This window comes from Sceloporus occidentalis, unplaced genomic scaffold (assembly GCF_023333645.1).
Source record: "Sceloporus occidentalis isolate IW3139 unplaced genomic scaffold, rSceOcc1.0.p SCAF_44, whole genome shotgun sequence".
Classification (NCBI taxonomy): Eukaryota; Metazoa; Chordata; class Lepidosauria; order Squamata; family Phrynosomatidae; genus Sceloporus; species Sceloporus occidentalis.
Window position 1 is genome coordinate 4,260,468 of NW_028317024.1, and position 14,159 is coordinate 4,274,626.

Sequence of the window (14,159 nt, forward strand, 5' to 3'; positions counted from 1 at the left end):
TTCTATTGTTTTTTCTGTATTTTTCGTTCCTCGCTCGTTTCGTTCCGGTTTTTCGTTATACACGCGTCGTCGCTCGTACACCACACTACATTTTTCGTATCCGCTCCACTAAGTTTGGGCAGTCCCCCTTTCCTTGCTAGGTTGGGTCCCCTGACGTTTGTGGGGGTCTGACTCTCACCGGCCTAAGTACCGCTCGCTGACACATCACATTGGTTTTCACATTCATGTTATTACCCAGCAGGGCGCTTGGCGCTCTTAGACTGTTACTTCGGCTCCCGGGTTCTCCTTCCCATAGCGGTCATTATGTTTTGTCCCAGTCCCGTTGACGGGGACGTATAGTCCTTCCCTGTCACCTTTGATTTTAGGGACCGTCCCGGTCCTTTCCTTCTTTGCCCTCCTCGGCAACCCCCCCCAGAGCCTTCCCGTCCCTGTGTGGACGGTTGATTTGGGCCTGCTTGCAGTCCCCGTGCTCACCTTGCATATTGCGGCAGCAATATTACTAGGGATGTTGTCCCTTGCATCGCATCACACGTTACACACACTACACACAGTTTGGTTTATGTTTTGTTTTATTGTTTTGTTTGTTTGTCCCAGGGGTCCAGGTTATCGGATGTGCTCTTCCCGGTGCTCTCTCAATATTCTGTATGGCTCCTCAATCTCTTAACTTGGTCTCGTTGAACATCAGAGGCCTTAATAAACCCCAGCAGCGTTCCAAACTCCTAGCGTTTCTCCACTCCTTTAAGACACATATCGCCTTTGTGCAAGAAACGCATTATTCCGCTAACAGGGAATTCCCCCTTTTAAATAAACACTTCATTCACTCATTTCTGTCCAGCTCCCCTTCCTCCAAAACCAAGGGGGTGGCTATCCTCATTCATAAGTGCATTCACTTTAGACCCTCTGAGACGTGGAAGGACACTGAGGGAAGAGCTATCTTCGTCAAGGGCTATGTGGGCTCTCATAGAGTCATTGTGGCAAATATATATGCCCCTAATAGTAACCAAGCCCGATTTGTTACCTCGATCCTGTCCAAATTGGCTGATTTCCAGGAGGGTATTACCATCTTGGGGGGGGACTTTAATATGGTGTTGGACCCTAAGATTGACACTTCCTCGGGGAGTTCCCATGTTCCCTTTTCTATGATTCGTAAGGTGAACCATCAATTGCGTTTGAACCAGCTGGTGGATGTATGGAGAGCCCTCCATCCCACTGTGCGGGATTATACCTTTTTTTCCCCTAGTCACTGTAAATATTCGCGCATAGACACCTTTTTTCTGTCCCACTTCCATTTGTCGCTCCTGCGTTCGGCTAGCATTGGTGTGGCTACGATAAGTGATCACGCCCCGGTTTTTATGAAGCTGGCTATCTCGGGCCTCCCCAGGACCAATTGGCATTGGCGTCTCAATGAGAACTTATTGAGTGACCCCCACCAAGTTTCCCAATTGTCCTCTCACATTGAACATTATTTTGCAGAGAATGTTACCCCTGACGTTTCGCTTCCTACGATTTGGGAAGCTCATAAGGCGGTCTTACGGGGCCACCTGATAAAGTTGGGCGCTTCCGTTAAAAGGAACTGCGCGGCTACTATCTTAGACCTTACGCAGCAAATAGCACGTCTGGAGGCCCGCCACAAGCTCACCCTCCTCCCCTCCACCCAGGTGGAGCTTTCTGCTCTACGCGCGCGGTTAGCGGCCCTCCTTGATGATAAGACTAAGCGTAACTATCTTTTGGTTCGGCGTCAGTTTTACGAATTTGGGGACAAACCTGGCAGGCTCCTGGCTCGGGCGCTGAGGGCGAAGAGGGCACAAACCTATGTTCCACGTATTAGGGACCCTGCGGGTCGGCTTCGCTTCCATTCGGAGGAGGTTGCCGACTGTTTTCGACAGTATTATACGTCCTTGTATAATTTGCCGCGCCCGGGGACTCCCCTTTCTGAGTCGGAGGAGGCCCTCACTGCTTATTTATCGGAATTCATCACCAAAACCCTGCCACCCGACGCCAGGGCCCTCCTCAACCAACCAATCTCCTTGGCCGAGGTAGCTGAGGTCGTGAAAACTTCCCCGGCTGGTAGGAGTCCTGGTCCGGATGGTTTTACCATTGCCTATTATAAGAAGTTCCTTTCCGTTCTTGGTCCTCACTTGGTTTCGTTTTTTAATGCTATCGCCCAAGGTGCTCCTTTTGCCCCGCAGGCCCTGTCCGCGAATATCGTGGTCATCCCTAAACCAGACAAAAACTTAGATTTATGTAGTAGTTTTCGCCCTATCTCTTTGATCAATGTTGATTTGAAGTTATTCTCCAAAATTTTAGCGAATCGCCTGTTGCCCTTTTTGCCCCATCTCATACACTCCGATCAGGTGGGGTTTGTCCGCGGGCGCGAGGCGAGAGACAACACTATGAAGGTGGTAAACATAATTGCCCATGCCCAGTCTCGTAGCCTTCCGTTGATTGTAGCCTCGATGGATGCCGAGAAGGCGTTTGACCGGGTGTCCTGGCCCTTCCTTTTTGGGGTGCTCTCGAGAATTGGTGTTAGTCTTCGCTTCTTGTCCTGCGTTAAGGCTTTATATGACTCCCCGACCGCACGGGTGGCCATTAATGGTTTGTTGTCTGATCCATTCACGTTGGCGAACGGTACGCGGCAGGGTTGCCCCCTCTCCCCCCTTTTGTTTCTTTTAGTTCTCGAACCCTTTGCGAATGCTATCCGGGCCCACCCGGATATTGTGGGAGTCCGGATTGGAACCCAGTCTTACACTCTATCGTTGTTTGCGGAAGATATCCTTTTGACTCTCACTAACCCGGTTCGGTCTCTCTCGGCTGTCCTGTCGGAGCTTGCCAGGTTCCAGGTGTTGTCCAATTATAAAATCAATCTGTCCAAATCGGAGATCCTGGGGTTTCACATCCCGGCGCAACTTTGTAACCACATTCGGACTGGGTTCCCCTTTAAATGGAGGGATGATTCTATTAAGTATCTGGGCCTGCGTATCCCCACGGACCTCTCGCAGTTGCGCTCTCTTAATTTTGAGACCTTGTTGTCTACTCTAGAATCGGACCTACGTAAATGGGCTTATCCTCATATATCCTGGTTTGGGAGGGTGGGGGTCATAAAGATGAATCTTCTCCCCAGATTCCTTTACCTTTTTCAGACGCTGCCCATAGCTCTCCCGAGGTCTTTCTTCCAGAGATGCCGGAGGACCTTCTTGCGCTATGTCTGGAGGGGCAGGCCGTCTCGCTTGGCGTTCTCCTACTTGATTAGGCAGCGATTGCAGGGGGGGGTGGGTCTCCCGAGTTTAGAGCTTTATTGGCAGGCGTCTCACTTGCGCCGCGTTATCGAATGGTCTGTCGAATCGGTTAAGCAATGGGTTTCTGTGGAGGGGTCTTTCTTGACGTGCCCGTTGTCTGCGCTACCGTGGATTCGCGACCCTGCGGGTTGCGTCACGTACCCTGCCCACCCCTTCCTTCTCCCCACCCTGCGGGTCTTTCGTAGATTGCTGCGGGATGGTAAGGTTGCTAGGGTACCCGGCCCTCTGACTCCCTTGGTGGGGAACCCGGACTTTCCCCCGGGTCGCTCGGGTGGGGGCTTGCGGGCTTTTCTCCCTCCGGGGGTGCGTACCCTGCGCCTGTGCCATGTGGTTACTGGGGCAGTTCTGCAACCCCTGGAGGCCCTGTCGGGCCCGGGTCCCTGCCCCTTCTCCCTCCAGTTCCTCTACCATCAACTTAGGCATTTTGTGTCTTCCTTGGCAGTTCTGCCGCATCTGGAACGTCCGCTTTCTCAATTGGAGAGGTTTTGCCTTGAACTGAAGGAGCCGCCCCATCTACTATCTAAATTGTACGCGCTGTTGCTTTCCCCCGAGCCGGTCGCCAAGCCGTATTATTTTAGCCTGTGGGAGCGGGACTTGGCCTGCTCGTTTGAACCAGAGGACTGGTCTAAGATCCTCTCTATCGTCCACAAGGGATCGGTGTCTAGTCGAATGCAGGAGACGTCTTTTAAGATACTTACGAGATGGTACAGGGTTCCCCTAGACATTCACAGATTCGCCCCTCAGGTTCCCCCATCCTGCTGGAGGTGCGGTGCTCATCCCGGCTCCCTGTTGCATATTTGGTGGTCCTGCCCAGATATCAGATCCTTTTGGGATTCCGTCACGACGGTGATCCGTGATGTCGCCAATCCCGATTTCCAGGCTTCTCCTGAGGCCATTCTGCTCCATCACACGCAGACTTCTTTTTCTAGCTACAAGCGATCCTTGACGTTTCATCTGATTAACGCGGCCAACGCGGTCCTCCCCCGCCACTGGAAATCATCCTCCCCTCCCTCTTTTATGGCCTGGGTTAACCAGGTCGAATTCACATACCAGATGGAAGTTCTCATATGGTCAGCTAGGGGGGCGGGTCATAAAGTTGAACTTAAGTGGTTTCACTGGAGGTCGTTCATCGCGTCCCTGGAACATCGTCCTTTCCCTGTGTCCCTCTAGGGGTTCGCTACTACTCTCCTTCTGGGTGTTAGTCCTAGAGACGGTTCCTTCCCGCGTCTCTTTATGTCCATTTTTGTATGTTCATGCCTTTGGTTAACGTGATTTAGTAGTGGAGCTACCTGCCGGACCCTGGGACAGACTTGTTTTATTTTGGTTTCCTTTTGTCTTACACATTTTATGGTACTGTATTATTGGGTTCCGAATGGCTTATCGGTCTCATTCTGTCCTCCCCCTTTGGGGGTGGCTTTACTCTTTTACGTACCTGATTTGTTCCACTAGTGTTCTCAATGTCTCATGTTTTCCTGGCCATTTCTATCCGTGTGCAGTATCCGCCTATGCTGTATTTGTAAACTGCTCCGCTGTTTTACCTCTGTACTCGGTACTTTATACCATGTCTATGTTACCATACGTGCAATAAACGGAGAATTGAGAAATATTCTTTAATACACAGTCCTAATGATAAAAAGCAACTCCTAATCTGATGTAACAATACCATTGTTTGGATGTGAGGCTCAACTATCTATTAATTAAGGCAAGAGTTATTATACTAATATTTTTGATGTATTTACAGTTTTATTGTGCACATACTACATTCTGTTATTAATAATTTTGCTTTATATTGCATAGCTGCACTCAATGTTGCCAACACCCAGAATTAGTACATTTCACTAAACACCTCATACATTCAACAAACATGTTAATTGACCTTGTACCTTGCCTGCACCCGACCACAAACTCTAGTTTTCACTTTACAAACTGTTCCCATGATCATATCTGGCAACAGGGTAAGCTCCCCAAAATGCTCCCTCTTCTGGGAGGGGGTGGCTTTGCATGGGGTAAGCTAGCTACTTGTAGAGACAAGCCCAGCTCTAGAGACCCTTTAGCTGGAGAGAAACTGGTGAGGAAGAGGGGAAAGTGGGCAGGGAGCAGGCAGAACATGCCCACCAAAATAAGAAACTGACCTGAAGAACTGTGAAAGCTGGGTTTCACCTAAAGATTCTGGGTCAAAATAATGATCGTGCAATGCCATGTAGCTATATCATTCCCCAGAAGCAAGCAGTCAATTTAAACTCTTACCCTGTACTTATTTACATATAATGTGTGTTTATCAGAGGCGTATCTAGGGTATGGCACCTATGGCTCGTGCCATAGGCGCCAATTGAAGGGGACGCGGCTTTCAAACGGCGTCTTTTTTTTTTTTTCTGCGGAGGAGAGAGAGGGGCGCCTAGCAACCGCTCGGCGCCCCTCATTCTCCTCCACGAGGCCTCTACCTCCGTCCCGGTGCCGGCGCCGGCATTTCATGCTGAGCGCCGTAATATGACGTCATATTTCGGCGCTCAGCAGTGAAGCAGCGGGCACCAGCGAGCGGCTTTTTTTGATGCGGAGGAGAGAGCAACCGCTCGGCGCCCCTCGTTCTCCCCCGCATCAAAAAAAAAAAAAAGACAGTGTTTAAAAGCCGCTAGCTGGTGCCCGCTGCTTCACTGCTGAGCGCCGAAATACGACGTCATATTACGGCGCTCAGCAGTGAAGCAGCGGGGAGTGCAGGAAGACAGAAGCCTCGTGCTCCCGTCGCTGGACCTCAAGGTGAGAGAACTACAAAGGGGGAGAGGGGTTAGACAGTGATAAGGGAGGGAGAGGGGTTAGACAGTGATAATGGAGGGAGAGGGGTTAAAAAGTGATAAGGGAGGGAGAGGGGTTAGAAAGTGATAAGGGAGGGAGAGGGGTTAGAAAGTGATAAGGGAGGAGAGGTGTTAGAAAGGGATAAGGGAGGGAGAGGGGTTAGAAAGTGATAAGGGAATGAGAGGGGTTAGAAAGTGATAAGAGAAGGAGAGGGGGTAGATATAAGTAAAGAGTGTGAATTAATGTGTGAATGTATTGTCTGAATGAGTTAGAGCATTAATTGTCTAAATGAGGGAGAGGATGAGTTAATATGTGGATGAATTATCTGAATCAGGGAGAGCATGAGTTGTCTGAATGAGGGAGAGCATGAGTTAATGTGTGGATGAATTGTCTGAATGAGGGAGAGCATGAGTTAATGTGTGGATGAGTTGTCTGAATGAGGGAGAGCATGAGTTAATGTGTGGATGAATTGTCTGAATGAGGGAGAGCATGAGTTAATGTGTGGATGAGTTGTCTGAATTAAAGTGTGAACTAGTGAGTGACTCTAAAAGTGTTTGTGTATCATAGATGTATAATAGTGGAAGGGCAAAGATGGCACTAGCAGGAGGTTTGAGCCTTGGGGACCAAGATGGCACAGGCAGGGTGTATATGGGACAAAGATGGCACAGACCAGACTGTTTGGGGACAAAGTTGACTTGTGCTAGGCTATTTGGGGACAAAGATTGCAAATCTTATGTGTGTTATCTGGGTGCTGGTCAGGTTCTATCTGGGCAGTGTGGACGTCAGGGCTGACTTTGGGGTGTGCAACCTGTGATCTATGCCTGTAATTTAGGGGGTTTTAAATATACCTTTAATGCTGTGTTTTTATGTGAATTCCAATTGATCTTTACCTGCAAAGCTGGGTTTTTGTGTTTTTCTGTAGATCCAAATGTACTATGCTATGTTTCCATACATTATTTATGTGTACCTGCAAATACAGGGTTAATATGTCTTATTCAGTTGATTAATACCTGCAATGCTGTTTCCATGTATGTATTTGATTTATACCTGCGATGCTACGTTTCATATATTATTGTATACCTGCAAATACAGGATTTGTATGTCTGATTCTGTTTTTTTGATATATACCTTCAGTGCTGAGATCACAAGTGAATTTCAATTGATCTGGTTTGTGTGTTGATCTATACCTGCTATCGGCAGCAGGGACTAATATTTATATATATATATGGGCAGCAGGGGCTAGTAAATGGGTTTTAGATATTTGGACAGGGGCGCAATTTCAGTGCTTGCCATAGGCGCTATTTTCAGTAGATACGCCTCTGGTGTTTATATACACCAATCAATTAGCCATACCATTATGACCACCTGCCTAATATTGTGTATAGATACGCCTCTGGTGTTTATATACACCAATCAATTAGCCATACCATTATGACCACCTGCCTAATATTGTGTAGGTCCCAAACAGCCCTGATATGTTGAAGCATGGACTCCACTAGACCTCTGAATGTGTGCTGTGGTATCTGGCACCAAAACGTTAGCAGCAGATCCTTTAAGTTCTTTAAGTTGTGGGGTGGGGGCTCCATGGCTCCGACTTATTCATTCAGAACACCCAACGGATATTAGATTGTATTGAGATCTGGGGAATTTGGAGGCCAAGTCAAAACCTTGAACTCTTTGTGTTCCTCAAACCATTCCTGAACCAGTTTTGCTTTGTTGCAGGGTGAATTATCCTGCTGAAAGAGGCCAATGCAATCAGGGAATACCATGTCCATAAAACGGTTTACATGTTCTGCAACAGTGTTTAGGTAGGTGGTATGTGTCACAGTAACATCCACGTGAATGGCAGGACCCAAGGTTTTCAAGCAGAACATCGACCAAAGCATCACACTGCCTCGGCCAGCTTGCCTTCTTCCAATGTCATGTGTTCTCCAGGTGTGCACCTGGCCATCCACGTAATGTAAAAGAAAATGTGATTCATCAGACCAGGCCACCTTCTTCAATAGCTCTGTGGTCCAGTTTTTATACTCATGTGCCTATTGTAGGCGGTTTTGGCAGTGGACAGGGGTCAGCATAGGCACCCTGACTGGCCTGCAGCATTAACTTTTTCAGCAATTTGAGCTATAGTAGATCTTCTGTTGGATTTGACCACACGGGCCAGCCTTCGCCCCCACGTGCATCAATAAGCCTTGGCTGCCCATGACCCTGTTGCCAGTTCACGGCTTTTCCTTCCTTGGACCACTTTTGATAGGTACTGACCACTGCAGTCATCTAACCATCATAATTTAGCCCTTGTCAAAGTCGTTCAGCTCCTTACGCTTGCCCATTTTTCTGGTTTCTAATACAAATTTATATGTATATATACTACCTATGACAGGTTCCATGATAACAAGAATATCAGTGTTATTCACTTCACCTGTGGCTGATCGGTGTACACTGTATATACTGTATATATATCCAACACAACCAGTGCACATACATTCATAGTTTGTTATATCTATATAGTATGTAAATGAAATTTATGTTTTAGGACAAAGTAGTTTACATAACTATATTTGGTGGGAATATTTACAAAGTTATTGAAGAATCAAACATGACCCTCTAAATAAAATGACCAAGATTAAACCTACTATTTCTGTCAGACTAGAGGTTCAATCATCCAATGTGTCTTCTGTAACATAAGTTATTAATTGTGGAATTTGATCTGATAGAACTAAAGGAAAATTATTGTAAAATGCACATAAAATGTTTAGAAGACTGCTTGTTGAATGCATTCTTCTTATCGAAGGCCCTCCTTACTTACCAAAACTGGCTGGTTTTGCCTTATGCAGTTTGATTTGGCTTGCAGTAAATGATTTGTTAACCTTTTTTTTTCCATGATCATGTTTTTTTAAGATTTTAGCAACCATTGAAAAATTCCAGAGAATTAAGCAACCATTTAGCGGCAAAGTAGGTTAATGCTATTATGTTGCATGGGATCTTGAGAGGAAGTGAGACTTGCCAAAAAAGGAGGAACTTGGTCAGCTAATAATATCCAGCTATCTAAATTATTATCACTAGCAGTCATAAAGTCATTATGATATTGATGAAAATTTAACTTTTCAAAACACTAATCATGCTACTTTACATGAATAGTATACAAGCATTTTTGAGTAATATACATTAATATATCTATCTATCTATATATCTATCTATCTATCTGATATTTTAAATAAAACAGGTACATATATAGTACATATAAAGTCTAATGAAACCAATTTATGATTTTCCTAGAATTATACACTTCTGTAACTCTGAGTAAATCATGAAAAATGGTTACTTTATATTAATGTTTGTAGTTTTGTCTAAGCACGTTGAAATAAACAATTACTTTGAGGTAATAATGATTTACAGTACAAACAATTTATAAATGTATGTATTAGACTTGTGTATTTGGATTTGTACGAACTGCAAATTTACTAATTTTGGTAAACTGGGTAATTTGTAAGAATCCCTGAAACGCTTGAGGTGACATCCTCTCCCTGATTGGAAGATTGGGGAGCTGAGGGCACCGGATGTGCTACCGTATTGCCACGAGTTCAAGTTAAGGTAAAACAACAGCCCTTTCACGGTGTTAAAATGACGAGAAGAGAAAGATAAATGATAAGGAAGATGCGGAAGTGGTTGGCAGAAGCTGAAGTGGTCGCTAGAGAAGGTAGGGATACATCAGGTAACAAATTTAGGTTCTGAATTAAAAATGCCCCTGAATTTTTGGCCTAATCGAATGAGGAGAGAATTCAATTTGTTGCCCTAAAACGAATGGTCCGAAAATGAACAGAAAAATGTGTTTATATCATTTTCAGCCCATTTGCATGTTTAGTATGTATTAATGTTTTGTTCTTGTTGATCGTTTATGTAAAGAATAACTATTACATTGTTAAAATGTATTATTTTATAAAAATCATTTGAGTGCAGTTGGCTTTGATGATTAAAGCCCTTTTTTATACATTATGTAACCTATTATATTAGCTTAGAAATTTGTTCGCACAGACATTTCAGGAGACTGAATCTATCATACTAATCTAGTTTACTTTGTGTAGAGCCCTCTAAATTGAAAATGAAACTTGAAGTTGTTTTCATTCTCTTCTCCTTTACGCAATGTATTATTGCCACCTAGTGGCTGACCGATGTTGATACTAAAGAACAGGGAAGGATTAAAAAAGTTTAAAACTGCACATAAAAATGACCCATGTTAAACATTAAAAATACTGATTTCAAAGCACATTGGTGCAATTTAGCAGTCAAAGTTTTCATTAAAAATTTTGACATCACAATCACCAACAAAGTTTGCTTCACTTACACTATAATAAGCCTTCAGAATCCATAGGGCCCGAAACAACACACAGACCAAAACTGTATGCTTTTCTTTGGAGGTATCTTAATTGGTGAATATTCCCTGTGACATTTCAGCACTCTGTTGTACTGACATAATAACCAGAGCACACTTATCAGTAAAAGATTAAGATAATGACATCTTATAATGTGTCGTGTGCATTGGTATCCATATTAGTAGAGCATTGTTTACTTCTGTGTTATGGTTTGTCATATTCTATCTACCTTGTTGTGCAAACCTGTTTAGGGTTTTAGTTTAAAACATGAGTTTTCCAATGTCTTGTTATAATAATTCTCTAAATTAATTACATTTACAAAAAAAAATCTTGATATACAACAGTTTACTAATTTAAAAATAACACAACATGGGAAACAAACAAAAGCGAGAAAGAAACAGACTTTAAATATATACCTAGTAAAAATACAAATAAATGTGGACCTATTTATAGTGGCTAAGCATGCCATATGATCAAGGTAATCATATCACATCACTGGACACATTAAAAGTACTCCAAGTATATGAATGAACTGAGTAGTGTGTATGTAGGCTTTTAAAAAAATATGTTTTCAAATTTGCAATGCTTTGGTTTCTACATGCAAACCACTACATTGTTTCTGTAATATATTAAATAATATAATTTTCCATCTCTATAATTTCCCAGATAAGGCTCTAGATTCTTTTTTGAAAATGTTACTGTTTAAAAAAAAAATGATATATCTGGTATACTTTGGTTAATTAACCCTTCTGACATATTTTAGATGTTAAATGGTATAAAAGTTGAGAGAAGTCACAAATCATTTTTCGTTTGAAATTCCTATACATGCAGGATGTTTGACAAGCAGCATGCAATCTTTCTCAATTCAGAACAATGTGTAATATCAGCTTATTCTGACATTTGTAAATCTATTTGGTTTTGTTCAGTGATAAGTGGTTAGTGTTACTGCTTGCAACATATACATATTTTAAATAATAGAATCTCAAAAAAATGTGCTGTTAATGATTTGCACTACCCAATAAAGTTTACTATGGACCAGTTTTTCAAGGTATCAACAAATAAATTATGACTTTTGTGGGAGAAATAAAAAATGAGGTGTAAGAGATACTACAAACTGTGTGATCTGACCTAATAAGTTATTAATAGGAAGCCATTACTCTTCATGCATATTTGATTAGAAAGGCATTGCTTTTTTGTCAAGATTAGTGATTTATAAAATATTTGTGCTACACAATATTAATGACTTTAAAAAGATATGTTTAAATTGAATTACATTTGGAAGATATGGTAAATTGAACATTATTAATGACACCAATCACTAAAAAGATTAATTTCCAATGTATGAAATTTGCAATATAAGTTAATCACTAAGTAAAACTAATGATATTTGAGTGTTTATTGGGTGTACATATTGAAATAAAACATGAAATGAAATACAGAAGATAATAAATGTAATTATCTATTTTAATATACTGATACTAGTGGTGATTGCAGTAATATGTTCAAATAGAACAGGTTCTCTGTTTTTACTACAATTTCATAGAATCCATAGAACATTTCCACTAAGGTTATGATTTTATTATTTTTTGCGGATAACAGCTAACTATCCATATGCAGTGCAAGTTGACATATTTGAGATACAAGTTACAGACGGACTCTTTGAATATTCTTCATCTTGTAAATATTATTTCTGTTGCTGCTGCACCTGTAGGTAGGCACCTGACCATCACTTCCATATGAGCTTGTTGGACAACCCATTCCAAAAACTGTGATCAGAGTAATAAGTGGGACATTGGGAAGGACATGGAGTGGACTGATGGGAGGGGAATTGGGGCCCAAACTTTATATTTAGACTGGGCACCAAGATTTCTGATGACAGCCCTAGTGCTTCCTATCGTTTATTGCTGGTCTGCCTGGGCCTTTGTGCAGTGGTCATACCGCTGGCCATGGCTGCAATTAGCCCACACTCTCACACTCTAATTCTTGTTCACTGTCATGCTCTCTAAATGGTTTCCTACCTTCTCTGCATCGTCTTTTTTTGCCATAGCGTGAACTGAGGGCTGAAAGGCGCATTTGGTGACGTCTCGATTCTTCGTTTTCATCTGATTCGTGGGGGTCTGGCCTCATTTTAGAGGCTTTGTACAAATTGCCAAATTTACCAAAATGCGGTAAATTTGCCATTCATACAAATCCGAATGCACAAGTATATATATTACACCAGCCTAATATTGTGTAGGTCCCCCTTTTGTAGCCCTGACCCATTGAAGGTGTGCTGTGGTATCTGTGGTATGTCATTTCAGAATTTTTTCCACGTTTAATGTGACAAGCTGAAATCTTTGGGGGGGGCAAAAAAACTCATCCTGGTTGCATAAATGTTCACACGCTCTTATAACTGGGGCTGTGGCTGTGTTCAGGATTAACCAATCACATTCACATTCATGTTAAATAGAAGTCATTAGACACCTGCCATCATTTAAAGTGACTGATTAATCAGAAATAACGTTCAGCTGTAGGATTTACTAGATTTACTAGATTTACTTTGCATTTCAGAGCAAAAGCTCTCCACTATTTTTCAATCTGGGGAGAGGACGTCACAAGAAACTCTGCAATTTTAGTTCTTAATACTGCCCCCTTTAGCATCAATGACAGTGTGATGGAACCTTCACTTTTCTCTGGTGTAACCACTGAAGGGTCAACCTGGCCTTGTGCTTAGGGTTATTGTCATGCTAGAAAGTCCAAGAACATCCTGCAGAAGAATGCAGATTGCCAGTATTTTATGATAAAATGCTGCATTCATCTTGCCATCAATTTTCACAAGATTCCCTGTGCCTTTAGAGCTCACCCCCCCAAAAAACATCACCTTTTCTGCGTCATAGTAAGAATTATTTTTGCTATAGGCCTTGTTGACCACTCTCCAAACATAGCACTTATGGTTGTGACCATAAAGCTCTATTTTAGTCTCATTACTCCAAATTACAGTGTGCCAGAAGCTGTGAGGCGTGTTAAGGTGTTGTCAGTCATATTGTAACCAGGCTTTTTTGTGGCATTGGAGCAGTAAAGGCTTCTTTTTGACCATGCAGCTCATTTTTGTTCAAGTATCCTCATACTGTGCTCTTTGAAACAATCACACCGTCTTTTTTCAGAGCAGCCTGTATTTCCCCTGATGTTACCTGTGGGGTTTTCTTTGTATCCTGAACAATTCTTCTGGCAGCTGTGGCTGAAATCTCGACCTTGGTAAATTAACCTTTAATTGCCATTTTAACCTGTATGTTTCACCTTGTGTGTCTGCAACAAGGTCACACATTCATGGGTATGTAAACTTTTGATCAGTGCCATTTGGGTGATATCTGTTATCATTATGATTTAAAAAGCAGTCAAATAACTATGTGATAATTAATGACTTTATATGATCACTAGCATTATGATCACTAGCACTGAATAAAAGATAGCTTTTTTGCATGATCAGTCATATTTTAAAAATCAATGCCAGCATTTTACAATTTCTGCCAGGATATGCAAACTTTTGAGCACAACTGTATTCATTACACATTGGAGCATTTAAAAACAAATTAAAATATTAACCCTTTAAGAGCCGTTTTCAAAGGCATGTGTATAGACATATGTTAACAAAGATGATCTATGAAGATTTGAAATAATCATGATAGATTAGGGAATTATACTACATTAAGGAAATTCTGGCATAGCC